At 42.6% G+C, this 16,804-nt stretch overlaps 1 long non-coding RNA gene across 1 annotated transcript; it reads left to right on the forward strand.

Annotated features, from left to right (window-relative positions):
- The first annotated feature begins 13,432 nt into the window (after window positions 1-13,432).
- Window positions 13,433-16,802, forward strand: LOC121132860. Its single transcript, XR_005869545.1, has 3 exons — window positions 13,433-13,538; window positions 14,979-15,338; window positions 16,123-16,802. It is a non-coding gene; the product is annotated as an uncharacterized LOC121132860 (long non-coding RNA).
- Window positions 16,803-16,804: the final 2 nt, after the last annotated feature.

Here is a 16,804-nt window from a genome sequence, read left to right on the forward strand (position 1 = left end):
ACTTTACCAGGATAAATCTAAGAATGGAAGTAACTAGCAAAGTTTTACACACTAAATAATGGAGGTAGGATTTGAAGGGAGGTCTACCTGTGAATGGAGGCCACAGTCCCCTCAGTGCTGTCTATTAGCTCTCATCCCCGTCTTGAAATAACCCCTCTTCATTCTCTAAGTCCTAATGGGAGAAGCTCTATTTCCGACAGCCCCGTGTACCTTAACTTTGGACAACAGGAGATTAACAGTGGAAGTATTTGACCAGACAAAGGTTAACTCTTGAATCCCAGGCATCAGCCTGGGAAGCCAGCATGGGACTGATCAAGACCCCCTGAATCTGGGTGTCAGTGAAGAGGCCTAGGGAATGTATTGAGCCTTGGGCAACAGATCAGTACCCATCCCAAGTATACACACGGACTTTGGACTCCCATAGAACAATGTGAGGTGCACTCTCACCCTGAACTCTTGGGGAAGGGTATAGGCCCTGCCCTATATGAAATGACAGATTATGCACACCCCCATGGAGGGCCTCACCCTCCCTGGGGAAATGAGGGGATAACGGGGGGGGAGGGCACGGGAGGAAGGGAGGGAATGGGAGAGGGACCTGGAACTGACTTGTGAAGCAACCTTGTTTCTTATCTAAATTTAAACTGGAAATAAAATAAAAAAAATAATAATAATAAAACAGTGGAAGTATTGAATTAATGTGTAAGTTTGACAATGCCAGTAAGTGTGGATCCTTTGTAGACAGACTGAACATTTGTCTTACCAATGGATGGGCATCCAGCCACCAGCAGTTTTGCATTCCCTGTGTAAGTCATGCGTCTACCACACGAGTCCACTGGAAAAGGAATAAGTGCTCCAGGAACTCCCAGGGAGGGCTCCCAGGCATAAGGGTGCCCAGGCCTTAGATAGTTAACCAGTCAGTCAGTGGCCAAAAAGTCACCTCCACCATCTGCTGAGATGGGAATCCCAGTCTTGAGCATCACAGACTCTTTGAACTCCAAGTATTCACAGTTCCTTTTTCTCTTTAGAGGCCCTGGGAATAAACATCCTGGAGAGCTTTGTTCTCTTGTTCTTGCCTAGGTACAAGAGTTGCCTACCTACAGTTGCTTTTGTCTAGGAAACCTATTTCTGTTACATGGTGCTGCAACCTAGGAAGCCTTTTACATGTTGAGTCAGTATCACAGGCTGCAGTGGGATCCAGTCCAGCTGAAAACTAGGCGTCTTGTAAACAGAACAAGCAGAGTTCCTAATGCTTGGTTACTAGGTTATCCACGCAATGAAAAATATCCACACAGGGTTTGTTTCTAGGAAATAATAAAAGGCCAAGGTAAGAAGGGAATGTTAGTGATTCCACTGAGAGGTGGTCCCTGAGCTCATCATCAACAAACATCTTCATTTAGGGAAGGGTAGTTTCCCAGTCCTACACAGGAACAGGCAGCAGCCAAAATCCATAGTCTGAAACAATAACATGCAGAGACAGGGCAGCGCCAGAGAGACAAAGCCCACTCAGCTGTTTCCTGACAGCCCTGGCCCTGCACATTTCCACCTCACACTGAGTTACTAAAGAATAATTATAACAAGTGATGTCATGATGGATGGCCTCTTTCCAGCAGCTTCATGGCTTATCGTTGGGGACAGAGAGTTAGGAGCGATAACGGGCTGTGAACTGTTGTCACAGTTTGATGGAGGAAGAGAGGTAATAGGCCAGTTCCATGGTTCTCCGTGTACCTGAAGGACCCGAATTCCACCTTCAGGAGCTGGCCCTGCTTGGATGTCATCTTTTAACAAGACAATCTCAATTTCATTTACTATGGAAAATTTTAGCCCACTGAGTTTATAGTACTAAGTTTACTAGTTAACCATTACATATCCCTATGAAATATGTAGTACTGTTCCACTTTACAGTGCAACACTGCAGTGGAGGGGGGGGAAGGGTGTGTGGGGAGGGGTGACATCTGCAGGCCACATAGATGACAAATGGTAAAAGAAGCTCTTAAACATGGCCTCAGAGACTAAGCTTGGTCATGCTGTCTTCTTATGACATTTTAAACTTATTATTATTTTAAAGGAAACTTTTCAGTGAAAGTTATAAAAATAAATCATGCTTGTCTCAGTCATAGACTTTCATCATGGGATGTCATAAGCTTGGTAATTCTGTTTTTATAATTAAATCACATACAATTAATGTGTTTGGTCATAGTGTTCTCTAAAACATCCAGAACAGTTTGTCTTTGGATATTTTAAGCTCACACTTCTCAAATCCAAGTGTGTGCCTTAAGGGATGCTTGTAGCTTCCTGGAGGCAGAAAGCATGCCTTTGGGGAACATTTGTGCTTAAATGGAGCCTTGGAGGAAGTTAAAGCAGTTGTGAGCATCTATTATGCAGGAAGAAAAATAGTAAAGCTGAAATGGGAGATATCCAAAAAGCAATTCACTAACAAGGTTTCTTTATACCGTAGGCTGAGTCTGGGGGTTCTGGGTTTGTTCATGGCCTTCTTCTGTTGCTTGGATACACTCAGATGGGAGAGTCTAAGAAGTAACTGAAAGAAGAAAATGTAAGATTTCTGTGTGCAAAATGAAGTTTCCTAAGCTTTGGTTTAATTGGAAGGAAGCTAGAAGAATTAAGTAGTGAAAATAGAAAAGCAGTTTTTTTTTTTTTGGTTTTTCAAGACAGGGTTTCTCTATAGGTCTGGAGGTTGTGCTGGAACTCTCTTTGAAGACCAGGCTGGCCTTGACTTCACAGAGATCCACCTGCCTCTGCCTCCCCAGTGCTGGGATTAAAGACGTGTGCCACCACTGCCTGGCAGAAAAAAAAAAGCAGTTCTTAATTCAAGAACCATCAACAATGCATTTTACAAAAGGCAAGAAGAGAAAAAATATCACCTCTTGATTTGAGAAAGAAAGAAGCAGCAGAGCATAGAGAAGGGGGATGTTGGAAGGAGAAAGGAAGGAGAGAGGAAATTATTGACTCTCAGATTCACTTGACTGTTTATCAACAGGCAGTGTTTGCTGAACCATCTCTGTGGGCTAACATCTCATGGCGCACTGTTGAGCAGCTTCCAAGAAAATGAGAACACTTGCTCCCAACCCACCAGCAGCTTCCAAGAAAAAAGTACAGATGAGATGAACATAAGCTATGTCTAGATATACGAACAGGTTAAGCTGAGAGCAGTTCTAATTCAGTAATGTGATTACGTATTGTAAGAAAGGGATTCTAGGGTTTGAGACTATTCATTTAGTGTTTCAATGCTCCAAAACTGGTGTCGCCCTAATCAATTCTTAGTTCACCCTGTGAATACAGTACCCACAAATTTTACATTTCAGTGCAAGAATAGACAGACATTCTCTGGATCCAAGTGGTTTTGTTATTAGAGCACAGGAATAGAACAGGTTCTTTTCACAGTCACTCAATCAGGAACCATCAAAAACATTAAATACATCATAGCTGTAAGCTCTGATGTTGGACAAAGGTACATACCCCAAACTGTCTTCCTCGGCTAGTACTGTGCTCCTGTGTTCAGTCTCCAGAGAAGGCTCCACTTGGGACTGCAAGCCTCATATGTCACCCTGGTGAAAATGCAAATACTTTACTGTTCAAGGTAGACCATATGCTCAGATTTCTGTAGTTCAATGTTAAGTTGGTATCAAATACTAGTGAAGTGTCACAAATTCAATTTAATAATCTGCCTTTGCCACTTTTTCAATCAGACCTTTTATATCTTAGTATTGCCTTTGATCATATTTTATTCAAAAGCAAACCATTACAAATCCACATTACTTTTTGGGTATGTGACTATATGGAGGGTGTGTGTGTGAGTATGTGTTTATGAGACAAAGAATCACTTTGAGGTCCAGAATGGCTTCAAACGTCCTTTCAAATTCTAGGCTATAGGTGTGCATCACCAAGCCAGGCCTAAGAATATATTTCCATGTTGACCAAATTCAGCAGGTATTTGCTGGCATGTCATTGATCTTAAGGAAAATTCTGATTCAGTTTAACCATGTCATCAATTTTATTTTATAAATTAAATTCCAGTTTAATATTGTCATTGTTAGGCAAAATATGACCTAATAAAATCTTCTCAAAGTCAGACAAATCAATTAAACAAGCAATGACAAACTTTTTCAATTACATATATATGTATATAATACATACATATATATATTTATTCAAATACACACACATAAAATATCCATTTTCCTGGGTATGATAATGCATACCTATTGTAACATTTGAGGTTAGGAAGGGAGGATCATAAAGCCATCCTGGGCCATATAGAGAGTCTGTCTTTCAAAAATACAAAATAAAACACCATGGCAGGGGAGATGAATCAGCAGGTGAAACAGGTTATCATGGAAGTCTGACAGGCAGAGTCGGAACCCTGAATCCACACTAGAAGGAGAGAACCAGCCCTAAAGGCCCAACCCCCATAACCCCACATGTGTGCCATGATATGTGTACCCCACACACTTAAAAATAATAAAAATATAAATGATTCTAAAATGATCAAACAGATGAAAAACCCACCCCAAAGAAACAAACAAGAAATTAGAAGTCTTTTAAAATATTCTGGTTTCGCTTGAGGAATCTTAAGTTTCTTATGGTTTAATAATTTTGTTTAGAATATCAGAATACATTTTAATTAGTGAGTAGGTCATTCCTGGCACAATTAAGGTTTTCCTTTACCCAGAATGAACTGGAAACTTTATTTATAGCAGAATAAACATCAGAAAAAGCAGGAACTTAATCAGTGTTTGCTATACTTTCCCAAAGACAAATTATGTGCATCTCCCAGAAAGTTCCCTAGGAAGGTTGGGTTTTGTCTTTCCCGACCGAAGCAGACTTTTTACGTACTGAAAATTATCAGCCATCATCAATTTTAAAATAAATTGTACCTTTGTAATATGTTGGGTTGGTGAATGATCACTGAGACCAACTAACTATATCTATAGTCACTAGAGTCTTATCAGGCACCAGCAAGTTGCGATTTTTACGTTATAATGACTACTTACTTATTGGTAATTTACTCTGCAAGCTGTATTATTTCTAATCATAAAATTAAAAGATGCTGTAAGAATAAAGAATGGTTATTCAGAGTATTTACTGAATGCTCTATAATTAATGGTTTTTTAAAAATAAGTTCATTTCAAAACATTTCTTTGGTTTATGAAGGGATAGGAAATGAATGGGATTGAGATGCATGATGCAAAGGACACAAAGAATAAATAAAAAGAAAGCTAAAAATTCTCAAATTAGAAAGTTAAATTCAAGAAGTTTGAATAATTGTACTTGAAAGAGGACAGATTACTATGCAAGAGGAGTAAAGGCTGTATTCAAGGGAAGCATAATTGCTGAAATATTTATGATTTTGGTTGTTGGCCTGAATAGCTAACAACTTTTAATTAATGTTTTATTACTCTGTTGCTATGTATAACATTCTACCTTCAGCACAATTTTTCCTACCATCCCTTCCCTCTCCAGCTCTTCCTATACCTCCCTGCCTTGTCCTTCTCTCAACTTGCTATCTTCTTTTTATATCCCAGTGAGTCCAACCAGTGTTTCCTACATGCACGTGGATGTAGAGCCATTCACTGGAGCAGGGCAACCTACCAGCGGCCACATCAGTGAAGAAAATGGACTCTCCCTATTCTAACACCATCAGCAGTTAGCAGCTTCTCAAATAGGTGTGGGCTTCCATAAGCAGCTCACCCATCTATGCTGGAAACTGAAGCTTGAACTTATGCAGTCAACCACAGCCACTAGGAGTTCAGGAGTTCAACTGCTCTCTCATGACTGGAAGACACTGTTTCAAGTGGTCCTCCCAACGGCTGGCTCTAACAAGCTCTCTGTTCCCTCTTCCAGAATGTTCCCGGAGCCTTGCGTGCATGGGTGTATTCGTGCACGTGTGCGTGCCTCTATGTGTGCGTGTGTGTGTGTGTGTGTGTAATCTATTAATATACAGACAAGTATTTAGGAGGCAGTTTGCTTCTGTGTCTGTTTGCTAAAATAAAATAGTGGGTTCTCCTATATGAGCTCCTCAGTCACAGGTTTACAGTGCCAGGCATGAGTTCTGTCCTCTGGAGTAGGCCTTAAATCGAATCAGAAAGCGGTTGATTTCTCCCACAGCATTCATTCTACTATTGCACCAAGAGGCATGTTTTGCCAGGCTGGTCATTTCCATAGCTCACAGGATTCAAAATTGGATTAACACTGTTGACCACTGTTCTCTCCCAGAAAACTCTACAGCATCTTCCTGAGAGCTATGTTTTAATACATTCTCAGCTAATATTTCTGCACAGTTATAAAAAGGAATGTGATGTTCTTATTTCTCAAGAAGGCTGTAGTGTCACTGATGCCTCATGCCCACGGGTGAAGTTGGGGCAGATACCTGTCTATGATACATAACTCTGGCCTCCAGCTTGCCCGTCTTCCCTACGCTGCTCCTAAGCAGACTTTGTGAGAAGCAGCAAGCTTGGGAGTTTGCAAATATTAATTTTTGCAAAGGACACTGTTTGAATTTGAAAAACTTAGGAGGCTGAGTAGCTGGGAGCTTATGGAAGCTGGTTTAGATAAAGCTATGTGAGTCCTAAGGAGTAGAGATCAACTCTATGTTTGGAAACTGAGGCAAATGATGTGAAACTAATCACACAAACCCAAAGGGATCAAAGTCCCAAGGCCCTGTGTCTTTCTCTTAGTCCCTGCCTCTCTGACAATATCCCTCAAGAAGATCCTTTCCTCACCAGCCTGGCCTTTCATCTCTGTAACCCATCAATGGCTCTAGCACCTGGATATGGCTTACTTGGACCTATGGCAACTTGACAATTCCAGTAAAATTGCTTCTTGGTAATTTACTCCTCTTTTTTTCTGTTTTTTCCAGACAGGGTTTCTCTATGTAGCTTTGGAGCCTGTCCTGGAACTCGCTCTGTAGACCAGGCTGACCTCAAACTCATAGAGATCCGCCTGCCTCTGCCTCCCAAGTGCTGGGATTAAAGGCGTGCGCCAACACCACCCGACTATTCCTCATTTCTCAGTCCGGCTTTGCAGGGGAAAAAGTTGTAGTTGGTTCAACTCCTTTCTGTCTGCCAGCCCCGGGTAGGTAAGGGCAAGCCCAGGAAGTGGTCCTGAGGTCAGGCTTGTCTAATCCCTGGCATGGAAATGCAGCTCCAGTCTTTAAAGAGTGGACATTATGGATTTGCCATGTTTTCAAGAAATGCTGGAAGTCAGGCTGACCATGTCTGTACACATTCATAAATTCATTTTTAATTCACAATTCATAATTATGCATAGTTATGGGGTAAAGTGTGATGTTTCGATCTCAAAGCTATTTTTGATATGATCTCACAGCTTTATTAAAATTTTAGTCATGCATTCAACGAGTTCTCATTAATGGAAGGAAGGGGTCTGATATAGGAGCGAACAAGCCCAGTATGGAACTGGGGACTGTGTAGAAATACTTGCTCCCCAGTGCGACTTTGCTCCATGATCGCCCACACCCTGCTGGCCCTCATCACTCACAGCTCAGTTTTGATTTGTCACCTCCACGGGACTTATCTATCCTGTCAGTAGGATAGAATGATGCATTTTTTAAAATGCACATCCATCTCCACATAAAAACCCAGGCTATGACATTTACGATACGGGGTGGTTCACCTCTAGGTGGTTCTGGGGGACTAATCCATGTTCATATATGAGATGATGAGAATTTATACTTATGCATGCATGTCACTTCACTAAGACATGAATATGAGTGCAGTAGAAGGAGCAGAGAACTGAGACAGATGGATATTCAGGAAGAAGAGGAAACAGAACAATGGCTTCCTTCATAACGTCTGTTAGCCTCAGGTCAACAACTTACTGCTTACAGACTTTTGGCCCATTTGTTTTTTTGTTTGTTTGTTTGTTTGTTTGTTTTGTTTTGTTTTTACGAGACAGGGTTTCTCTGTATTGTTTTGGAGGCTTTCGGTCCAGCCTGGCCTCGAACTCACAGAGATCCGCCTGCCTCTGCCTTCCGAGTGCTGGGATTAAAGGCGTGTGCCACCACCGCCCGGCCTTTTAGCCCATTTTTTAAAATTCCTTTTCCTCTGGCAGATATTGCCTAAAAAGGCATCCCGGTGCCCCCCAGGAGACCAACACTCACCATTTAACAGTCACTCGTGGTGATAGTGAGCATCGGAGGAAATGAGTGGGAATGGTCCTCTACCTCTGTGGTCTTCCTCCATAGACCATGCCCCACTCATTCTCAATTTAAGCAGAAAAGTTGATGTTGGGGTATATTCTTCGAGAAGAAAACTTGTCTAACAAGTACTCCTTAAGTATTCCTTTTAACCTAGGCTGTAAAACAAGAAAAGTCTGAGAACCCATCACTGTCATGAGCAGCCTGAGGAGACAACTAACTATACACACGATGTTTGGATGGATACAACTCTGAAGGAGGGGCCATCGATTTAAACATAAGGAAGTACACGTAAGGAATATACTTCTATCGATAATAAGTCATACATTTTGTGTTGTTCATTGAAACAAATATAACTATATTAAGGTATGGTGTTAATACATTAGGGGATGGAGGATATAGGGCATACAAAAACTATATTATCTTCTTACTTTTTCTGTAAATCATTACCTACTCAAAAACTAATTGCATTTAAAATCATTATGTGCTAGAGATAATTGGAAAAGGCCTTTTGTTTGTTGTTTCCCCAGGAACTTGGGATGTGGTGTTACACTGAGCTCTGGAGGCTTTCCTAGAAATCCTTGGAGTGTCTGAAGCCCTGATGTTTCTGTGAATCATCTACCTGGAGGCTCCAGGGCGAAAGCACAAAGCAGAATGGGGAGTGGGTGCTGCTCAAGGACCTTGCCATTTTATCAAGTGTGCAAAGGACCTTGCCATTTTATCAAGTGTGCAGCATTAACTGTAACAAATAAAACACTTAGTGACAAAGACCGTGAAAACTAGACTCCACTTAAAAAATAACGTGTGTACATGAAAACAAGTAGCATAAGGAGATGAAAATGGGAACTCACAACCATCTTCAGTCTCTCATCCCTTCCCTTTTATCCTGTCTTCCTTCTCACTGGCTACAGGTACGGCGCTGGAGACATTAGCCATTCTGATTTCTATATTAAAATTTTATCGCAGAAATTTCCAGGTTGCTTCCTACCATCAACTTTTCACTTGAGAAGTGGGGATAACCATACAATGAGTTGATATGCTGTAATTTAGTTGAATCCTCTAAGCTGACACCTCACTGTACCCGTTCCTCCCACAGGGGAGCCAGCTCCCTCTACCTCTTCCTGTGTTGTCCAGCTGAATGCTCACATGATGGCTCGGGTATATTTATTCCTTGGGAAAACATTCAGTGTCTGAACTGCTGACCGGAGCCTCCAGCCAGGGCTCAGGGAGGGTACACAGAGTCCATGCTCAGCAGCTCTGGGGACTGCAAAGCAGAGGCCCCACAACTCTGCAGTAACCCGGCCTCATCTTCTCCTTTCTGCTTTTCAAGATGCCTCACTCTGAGATCAAACTCGCCTGGCTTCAGGCATTCAAGACGCCTCTCATTTACTCATAAAGGGCTTGATGCTAGACCATAAACCATCCCACTATGCTGTCTTGGAAGATGGAGGAGATGTGTTGTTAGATGTCCTCACCCCAAGATCATCTCTGATGCCCTTCAACTCCTCTAAGGAGAAATTACTAGAAGCACCTACTCTCTCTCTCCTCCTCTGTCCTTGGCTCTACCCTCGTTCTCTCCGGAAAGTCCTGGATTATTAAAACAAAATCTGCTCTTCCTACCTTCACTACAAAATCATAATTTTCAGGCCTGGGTTTGGCCCAAGTAAGACACAGAAAAGAATGTAGATTTACAACTGAAGTAAATAAATAACATAAAATAAAGGGTTCTGCAATAAAAAGTACAGGAGACTGGAGGGCTTGGACTAAAATAGGAGGGAGTGCTTGGTACCAACTCATAAAATGGTCACTACACTGGCAGAGTTTATGTCAGGGGATGAAAAGCATGAGTAATGTTCTTGCCAAAAAGGACATTCTGGACCAGCCCATGCAAACAAGCAATAGGAGGCTGGAGTCTTGCCGAGCCCCATGAGTAAACAGCTGTGAGGTCAGTCCCAGAACAACAACACAAGCAGTTGGCTTTCTTCCTGGACTAGAGTCAAGGCAGAGAACCATGGCCCACCCAAACAGGGGATGGAAGGGCCTAGAATGCTGAACGATGCAGACATCACTACTTGGCTTTCCTCTGAACCGTGTCGGTGCTATGAGCCAAGGCGCCCACAATGACAAATGTGATGTGGAAGCCATCTACTGATTGTACTTTTGCTGCCTTTGGTCTGTCTGGCTTACTGACCTTGTGAAACATTTCAAGGCAAGGGGGTGTCTTAGTCCACTTTGTGTTGCTACATCAGGATACTTTGTGAGAGAAGAGGTTCCACTCAGTTCTGGAGTCACAGTGTCCAGATAGGACAATAATGTTCCTAGGGAGGGACCCTGTCCCTAACTGTGTTACAACAGAGAAAAGAAAACAAAATGTGTCTGTGCATATAAGAGATCAAGTGGTCCCATCAGCAACTCACTCTCAGCAGAGCTGCCTCAATCCTTTTCCACAGCACTGCTCCTAGACCTAGTCACCTTCCACTGAGCCCTGCCTCTTAAAGAGGCAGACTCTTACAATGGGGATTATAGGGACAAATTACTACATGACTCTTTGGGGGACACACTCAAACATATCTAAAGCATACCAGGGACCTACCTGACGGGAGGGCTTTTTATAGCTAGACAGGAAAATGTTTTGTTGTGTCTTTAAGTTAGACTAGTTTACTCTCAGTAAGGCTCCTTCACATGTCAATAGACCTTCTCTTTCTTTCGAGAAGTTAAAGTTATGGAAAACTCCATGTTTTCCTTCTCTGAATATTTTTGTTCCTGACATATTTTTCTGTAATTTCTTTAATTCATGTAGGATTTTCTACGTTTAAATGAATCAAAACCAAACAACTTCTAATTTGTTTTGTGCAGCTTAGCTGACCTTACAATGCCAAATTTTCTCTGTCTTTATGGGAAATCAATCTGGGAACTGAAGAACCTGTGTGGTTTATAGTCTACCTCAAACTCCAGGATAATCTAATAAATCAAGCTATAAATCAAAATTGCCAATGGGGGAGAGAGTAATTTCCATTCTATTTCAATTTTTAGAAGACAAACAAGCAGAACACAGTCTGGTAGTTTCCAAGGCATTAGTCTACCTTACCAGGCTTCACCATAAACCCTGGCTAAGAGCTTGGCCCTAAAAGTGGCTCATTATTAACTGTGTGTAAAAGAAACAGAGTTGGGGTCCAAATATAGATTAAAAACAGAGAAATTCAAATATTGGTTAAAAATACAAACCTAGTATGAGATTCCTGAAGGTGGATCCTCACACCGCCCCTTCTGTAGTGCTGGGCAGAAACTAGATGGGACATGGGGGGCTTGGGAACCTAGTTCTCCTAGTCCAGGCTCAATACTGACTGACTCCCTTTTCTGGATGCACGGGATGAGGGAGGGGACTGGTAAGGAGGGAAAGGCTTAGGAGGTCAGACAAGTCAAGGAGAAAACTTGTGTGACTAGATGAAGAACCCTTTGGCACAAAGCCACAAGAGTCTCAGGACATCAGCTTTTGAAAGGTGGCATGACATTGCCAGATGGGAGCAACCTTGCCCCAGGAAATGCACCTTTACTGGGAGGCTGGGGCAGGATTTCAGCCTGTCCAGTTGTCTCTGACGGTCCTTTTCACACAGAGAGCAAGGGCACAATTACACATGCAATTGATTGGTACCAGCATGTATAAGAAGGCAGGTTTCAGGCAGTGAGGGAACCAGGCTAGCAGACCTTCCGAGATTCTCATCCTGGGAACATTGCCAGTTTACCAGGTTGTTTTGGGTGTCACGTGACGAACCAGTCTATGCCAAGAGCATCTCCTAGGGAGCTGCTCCCAAAGCCTGCTAGACAGGCTTTCTAAACTACACAATGGTCCTAGGTTCAAAAGCTGGAAGCAAGTATACCAGACTCTCAGTTCTTTCTTCTGCGATGCAGATGCCTCACCTCATGTGAGCCAGGAAAGAGAATCACCAGTGTGTGTGATGTCGAATGGGAGGTCTTCCGTCTCTCCTGAAGGGCTGGGTGACTTTGTATCAGCATCTGTCACCTCTCTGAGCAGGGAGCTCTCGTTTCCCTGGGGAACTTCTCACTCTGTGAACTTTAAGTGGGAAGGCAATAGGGTTGCTCAATTACTAAGGCAGTTACTGAGTTTGTCTCAGGAGAGTGGCCATTTCTATGTCCTACTTAGTTTCTCACCCATGTCATTAGCCTCATACGTAGGTCAGTTTGTTGGGAAGTCCAAGGGCTTCTGATCATCATTCATCTTGCAGTACTATCAAGAAGCTTCATCTGAGCGAGGACTCAATGCTGAGGGAGAATCAGCTCCAAGACACACTAACACACAGCTACCAGCAGCCGCTACACCACAGGCCTCCTATCCATCATTGGTTCTCAGGCCTCGGTACTTCTGAGTTGTTTAGCAGGATCCCTTCACTGATGCATCTGTAAAAGGTCTAGACTGACACATGGATTCCTCGCTGGCTATTCAACAAGTTAGAGAAAAAAGACAGCACACAGAAATGGAAACATTGTCAGATCAAACCCCAACTCTCCTGAGTAGGTGCCACTGCTTTGGGGCTGGAGACATTGTGATTCTTTGACGTTTAACTGATTAAAAGTGAAGTGAGAAACCACCACAACATACCACCCCAGCTCCACCTTGATTTTCGTGCTATCTGCATACACATGCTGTGTGTTCCCATTGGCCAATGCACCGAAACTTATCTGTATCTGCTAAGCTTGGAACTCAAATTACCAGGCCAAAGTGGACACACTCCATCACCTGTGCAAGGTAGAGCACGTCCTTCAACACAGACCCATAATCTTTTAATCTGAAATCCAGATCTTAACTATGAAGCAGTCTTGGATTAAGACAAAGCTGCTTCACCATTTCATACCATGGACATGGTTTGCCTTTGCCTAAGGGTAGAACACTACATGTTTCAAGTGGGTGTTCATTTCTTTCACTTAGATTCTAGGTGGGCTCAGCGGCAGCACACAGTAGGTACTTCAATCTGGGGTCCTATGAAAGCAAACGGAAGCTGTCAGTCAGTCAGTGTTTGGTGGGTGCTGCTCATGCGCTTCTACTGGCTTCTCAGCAACAGAGGGCTTCTTGCTAATCTCGTCTCATCTCCTTTAACTTCCAGACCAACACTGAAAGGATAACAACAGGGGATGCTTAAATGGAGCTATTCTAAGCAACTCACAGATAATCAGTGGGTAGTGAGCGCCAGTAATATTTTTAGTACATTATTTCATAAGTGAAAAAGCTGAAGCGTCTCAGCCATTAAACAGCACGGTTGGCCAATCCTGTGAGTCTTTCTGTTTGCCATGAAGAAGCTAACTGCCTCTTTGACTCATGGGACAGCGTATTATTTCCAAGAAAAAAACTGAGGTACGGTGAACTAGATATGCTCTTTGTGGTTGCTGTGTGTGTGTATGATGTGTTTTCATGTTCTCACATGCGTATGTGCTTACCTGTGTGTGGAGGCCAGAGGTGCCTTCCTCTTCCTCCGCTGCTCCCCACTTTGGTTTTTGTTTGTTTAGAGAGATTTAACTGACATGTGCAAAGAAAGTGATCTTTAGAAAAGAAATGACTGGGTGGGTGAAAGGAGCCGGAATAAGGCCCCGTACTCTTAAGTCTGAAGACATCTTTCTATCCACCTTATTTTTTTTTGAAAGAAGGCCTCTTAACTAAACTCAGATCATATATACTCAGCTTGAATGTCTGGCCAGAAGCTTTTAGAATCATTCTGTTTCGACCTTCCCAGCACTGAGATTTTAGACACATACCACCCTGTCCAGTTGATCCAAACTCAGGCCTTCACGTAAACACTTTAGTGACTGAACCATCTCCACAGCCCTGTGGCCAAAGGCTTTATATCACCTACTCTTAGTCCTTGTAGTTTGAGGGAGCCTATAGTTTGTGTCACATCTTCCTGTCCCTCCTTTGCCTCCTTCATTTAGTCATGGATGATTAGACTAAGAATGGATAAAATGAAAATCACTTATAGGTTGGTTTCCTGGATATTTTAGGTCAGCTTGTCACAAACTAAAGTCATCTGAGAGGCGGAACTTCAATTAAGAACATGCTTCCACAGTATCCATTTTCTTGTCATTTTTTGGTATGCATTGGTATTTTGCCCGCATGTATGTCTGCGTGAGGGTACCAGATCTTGGAGTTAGACAGTTGTGTGCTGCCATGTGGGAGCTGGGAATTGAACCTGGGTCCTTTGGAAGAGCAACCAGTGCTCTTAATCTCTGAGCCATCTCTCCAGCCCTCACAGTATCCATTTTCTTAATTAGTTATTGATGTGGGAGGACCTGGGCCATTGTGGGTGGTGCTATCCCTAGGATGGTGGTCCTGGGTTCTATAAGAAAGCATACTGAGCAAGCCATGGAAAGCAAGCCAATAAGCAGCTCCCCTCCACAGCCTCTACATAAACGCTTGCCTCTATTTCCAGTCCTGTTTGAGTTCCTGTCCTGACTCCCTTTAGTGATAGATGAGGATGTGTAACTTTAAACCAAATAAACCCTTTATTCTCCAACTTGCTTTTGGTCATGGTGTTTCATCATAGCAATAGAAACTCTAAGATAGCTGGCTAGCAACTTCTGACTTAGGGAGTGGTCACAAATAAAATGACCCGAGGATGATATTAATCAACAAGAAAGTAATCAACCAGAGAAGTAATCAGAATTGGCATGGAAAATGAATAAGATTCTAGGTCCACAAACTCAATGAGTATCTAGAGTTGGCCCTAACCCAACAGAGCTCCAGAGCTAGTCTCCTCTGTGCTCAGTATCACTGTGATCCCTGCTCCTTGTTTCCCTCTAGGTTCATCTCCACATGACTCTCTACTGTTAGCTGTCTTGACTCGAGCCGGCTGCATCTTATCACCAAGAACCAGATGGTTCCACTTGTCTGAATCTGAAGTCCACAGGGTTCCATAGTCTTCAGCTGAGACTCTGCAGAGCAGAGTATCCTGGCTGGCACTGGGTATCTATATTTGACAAATACTAGGTGGAGACCTTATGCTATCTGGAACAGGAGAAATCCTCAGAGTGAAGAGTCTACTGGAAGACAACAGAATCCCTTTTGTTCTGGCTGGATGGGGTCTGATGAAGGAGTACCTGCAGGATACCTCAAGTCCTGAAAAGGGTGCAGCCAGCAAGACATCGAAGTAATGGAGATACAGTAAGCACGCAGCCTTGTCCATGGCTCTAATGCAGTAAAAACAATCTAGCATTTCTCCCTAACCTCCTATGGTTCCTGAAAATAGCATGCAGGGTTTGTACTTGCAGCGACAATGTGTGCTTGCTGAATTCTTAAATTGATCATTTTCTTTCTTGTTGGTTATTTTATTTTCCTAGATTAAAAAAAATCATTTTATATTTATAGATCACATATAATTTTACCCTACTCTTTAAGTAGGTCTTCACAGTTGCTTTTTTCTTCCAGTTTTCTTTTTGATTATTTTCTGATCATCTCCAGTTTGCTATGTTTTTCTTAACTTATGAAATGACAGGAAGGAAACATGAGTGGAAAGAGGACAGCTGTTAACACATACCTTGTCAAGTCCCATGAAGGGATCTGTCCTACCCAAATGACCCATTCCCTACTGGTCTGCTACGATTAGTCTTTAGATGAAGGGTACAGTATAACAAGATACAGGATTTGTAACCAGATGTATGAAGTGTAGCCTTCAATCCTTCTGCCTTTGTCTTGCCTGATTAGCCAGAATAGTTATAGGAAAATTACTCAAGTCACTAAAGCATTCTCAAGTTCAGAATTTCTTACCCTTTCCATACAAACCAGCACTGACCCAGGACTAATAAAAAACCATTTTTGTGCATGAGTAAACACATACATACATACACAGAGAGAGAGAGAGAGAGAGAGAGAGAGAGAGAGAGAGAGAGCAGCAGTAGCAACAACTCTCTGCTTGAAACTAGAAATAACCCATACATTCTTTATTTAGTGAATGTCACCATACTCTGACACACAGCACAATGGACTGCTGCTGAGCACGGGAAAGAAAGAATTGCTGATGTACACTATGCTGTGGGCGAAGCTCCCGGACACTCTATAGAACTGAAATAAGGCAGACTCCAGACATCCTTTATGATTTCTGTGTCATATTTGGGCCAAGAAAACTGAGCAGTGGTTGCCAGGGGCTGAGCGCCAAGGACTATGAGAACCCTTTTGGGTCTCAGAACCACCCCACATCTGGACTGTCGTGGTGAATACCCTACTGTAGCACTATCCAGAACTCACAGAGCTCTGTGTGAAGACGGTGAGTCACACGGCATGCAAATTGCACCTTGGTAGAAAGACATGTTCAGAGTGAAGGCTTGGGAATCAGGTTACATTCAAACCTTGGCTCTTTGACATTTTGGCCACAACCCCAAGATACACATTGTTTCTGAGACTTGTTTTCTTGGCTTGGAAAACAGAGCTAATAATGGTAGAGGCTGCTGGGGAAAGTGAATAAAATAATGTACCCAATTGTTTACTGTAATGCCAGGCCATTCCGGAACTCCATAAATAGTGGTTATTACTACTTCCATTCCTCATTAAAGAGTAAGGAGATGGTTAGGGGAAGAGATTTCTAAAGGTTTCTCCTTTAAATGGGAAATAAGAGTTTTATTGCAGAACTTATG

The sequence above is a fragment of the Mesocricetus auratus genome, unplaced genomic scaffold (assembly GCF_017639785.1).
Source record: "Mesocricetus auratus isolate SY011 unplaced genomic scaffold, BCM_Maur_2.0 Super-Scaffold_100018, whole genome shotgun sequence".
Taxonomy (NCBI): domain Eukaryota; kingdom Metazoa; phylum Chordata; class Mammalia; order Rodentia; family Cricetidae; genus Mesocricetus; species Mesocricetus auratus.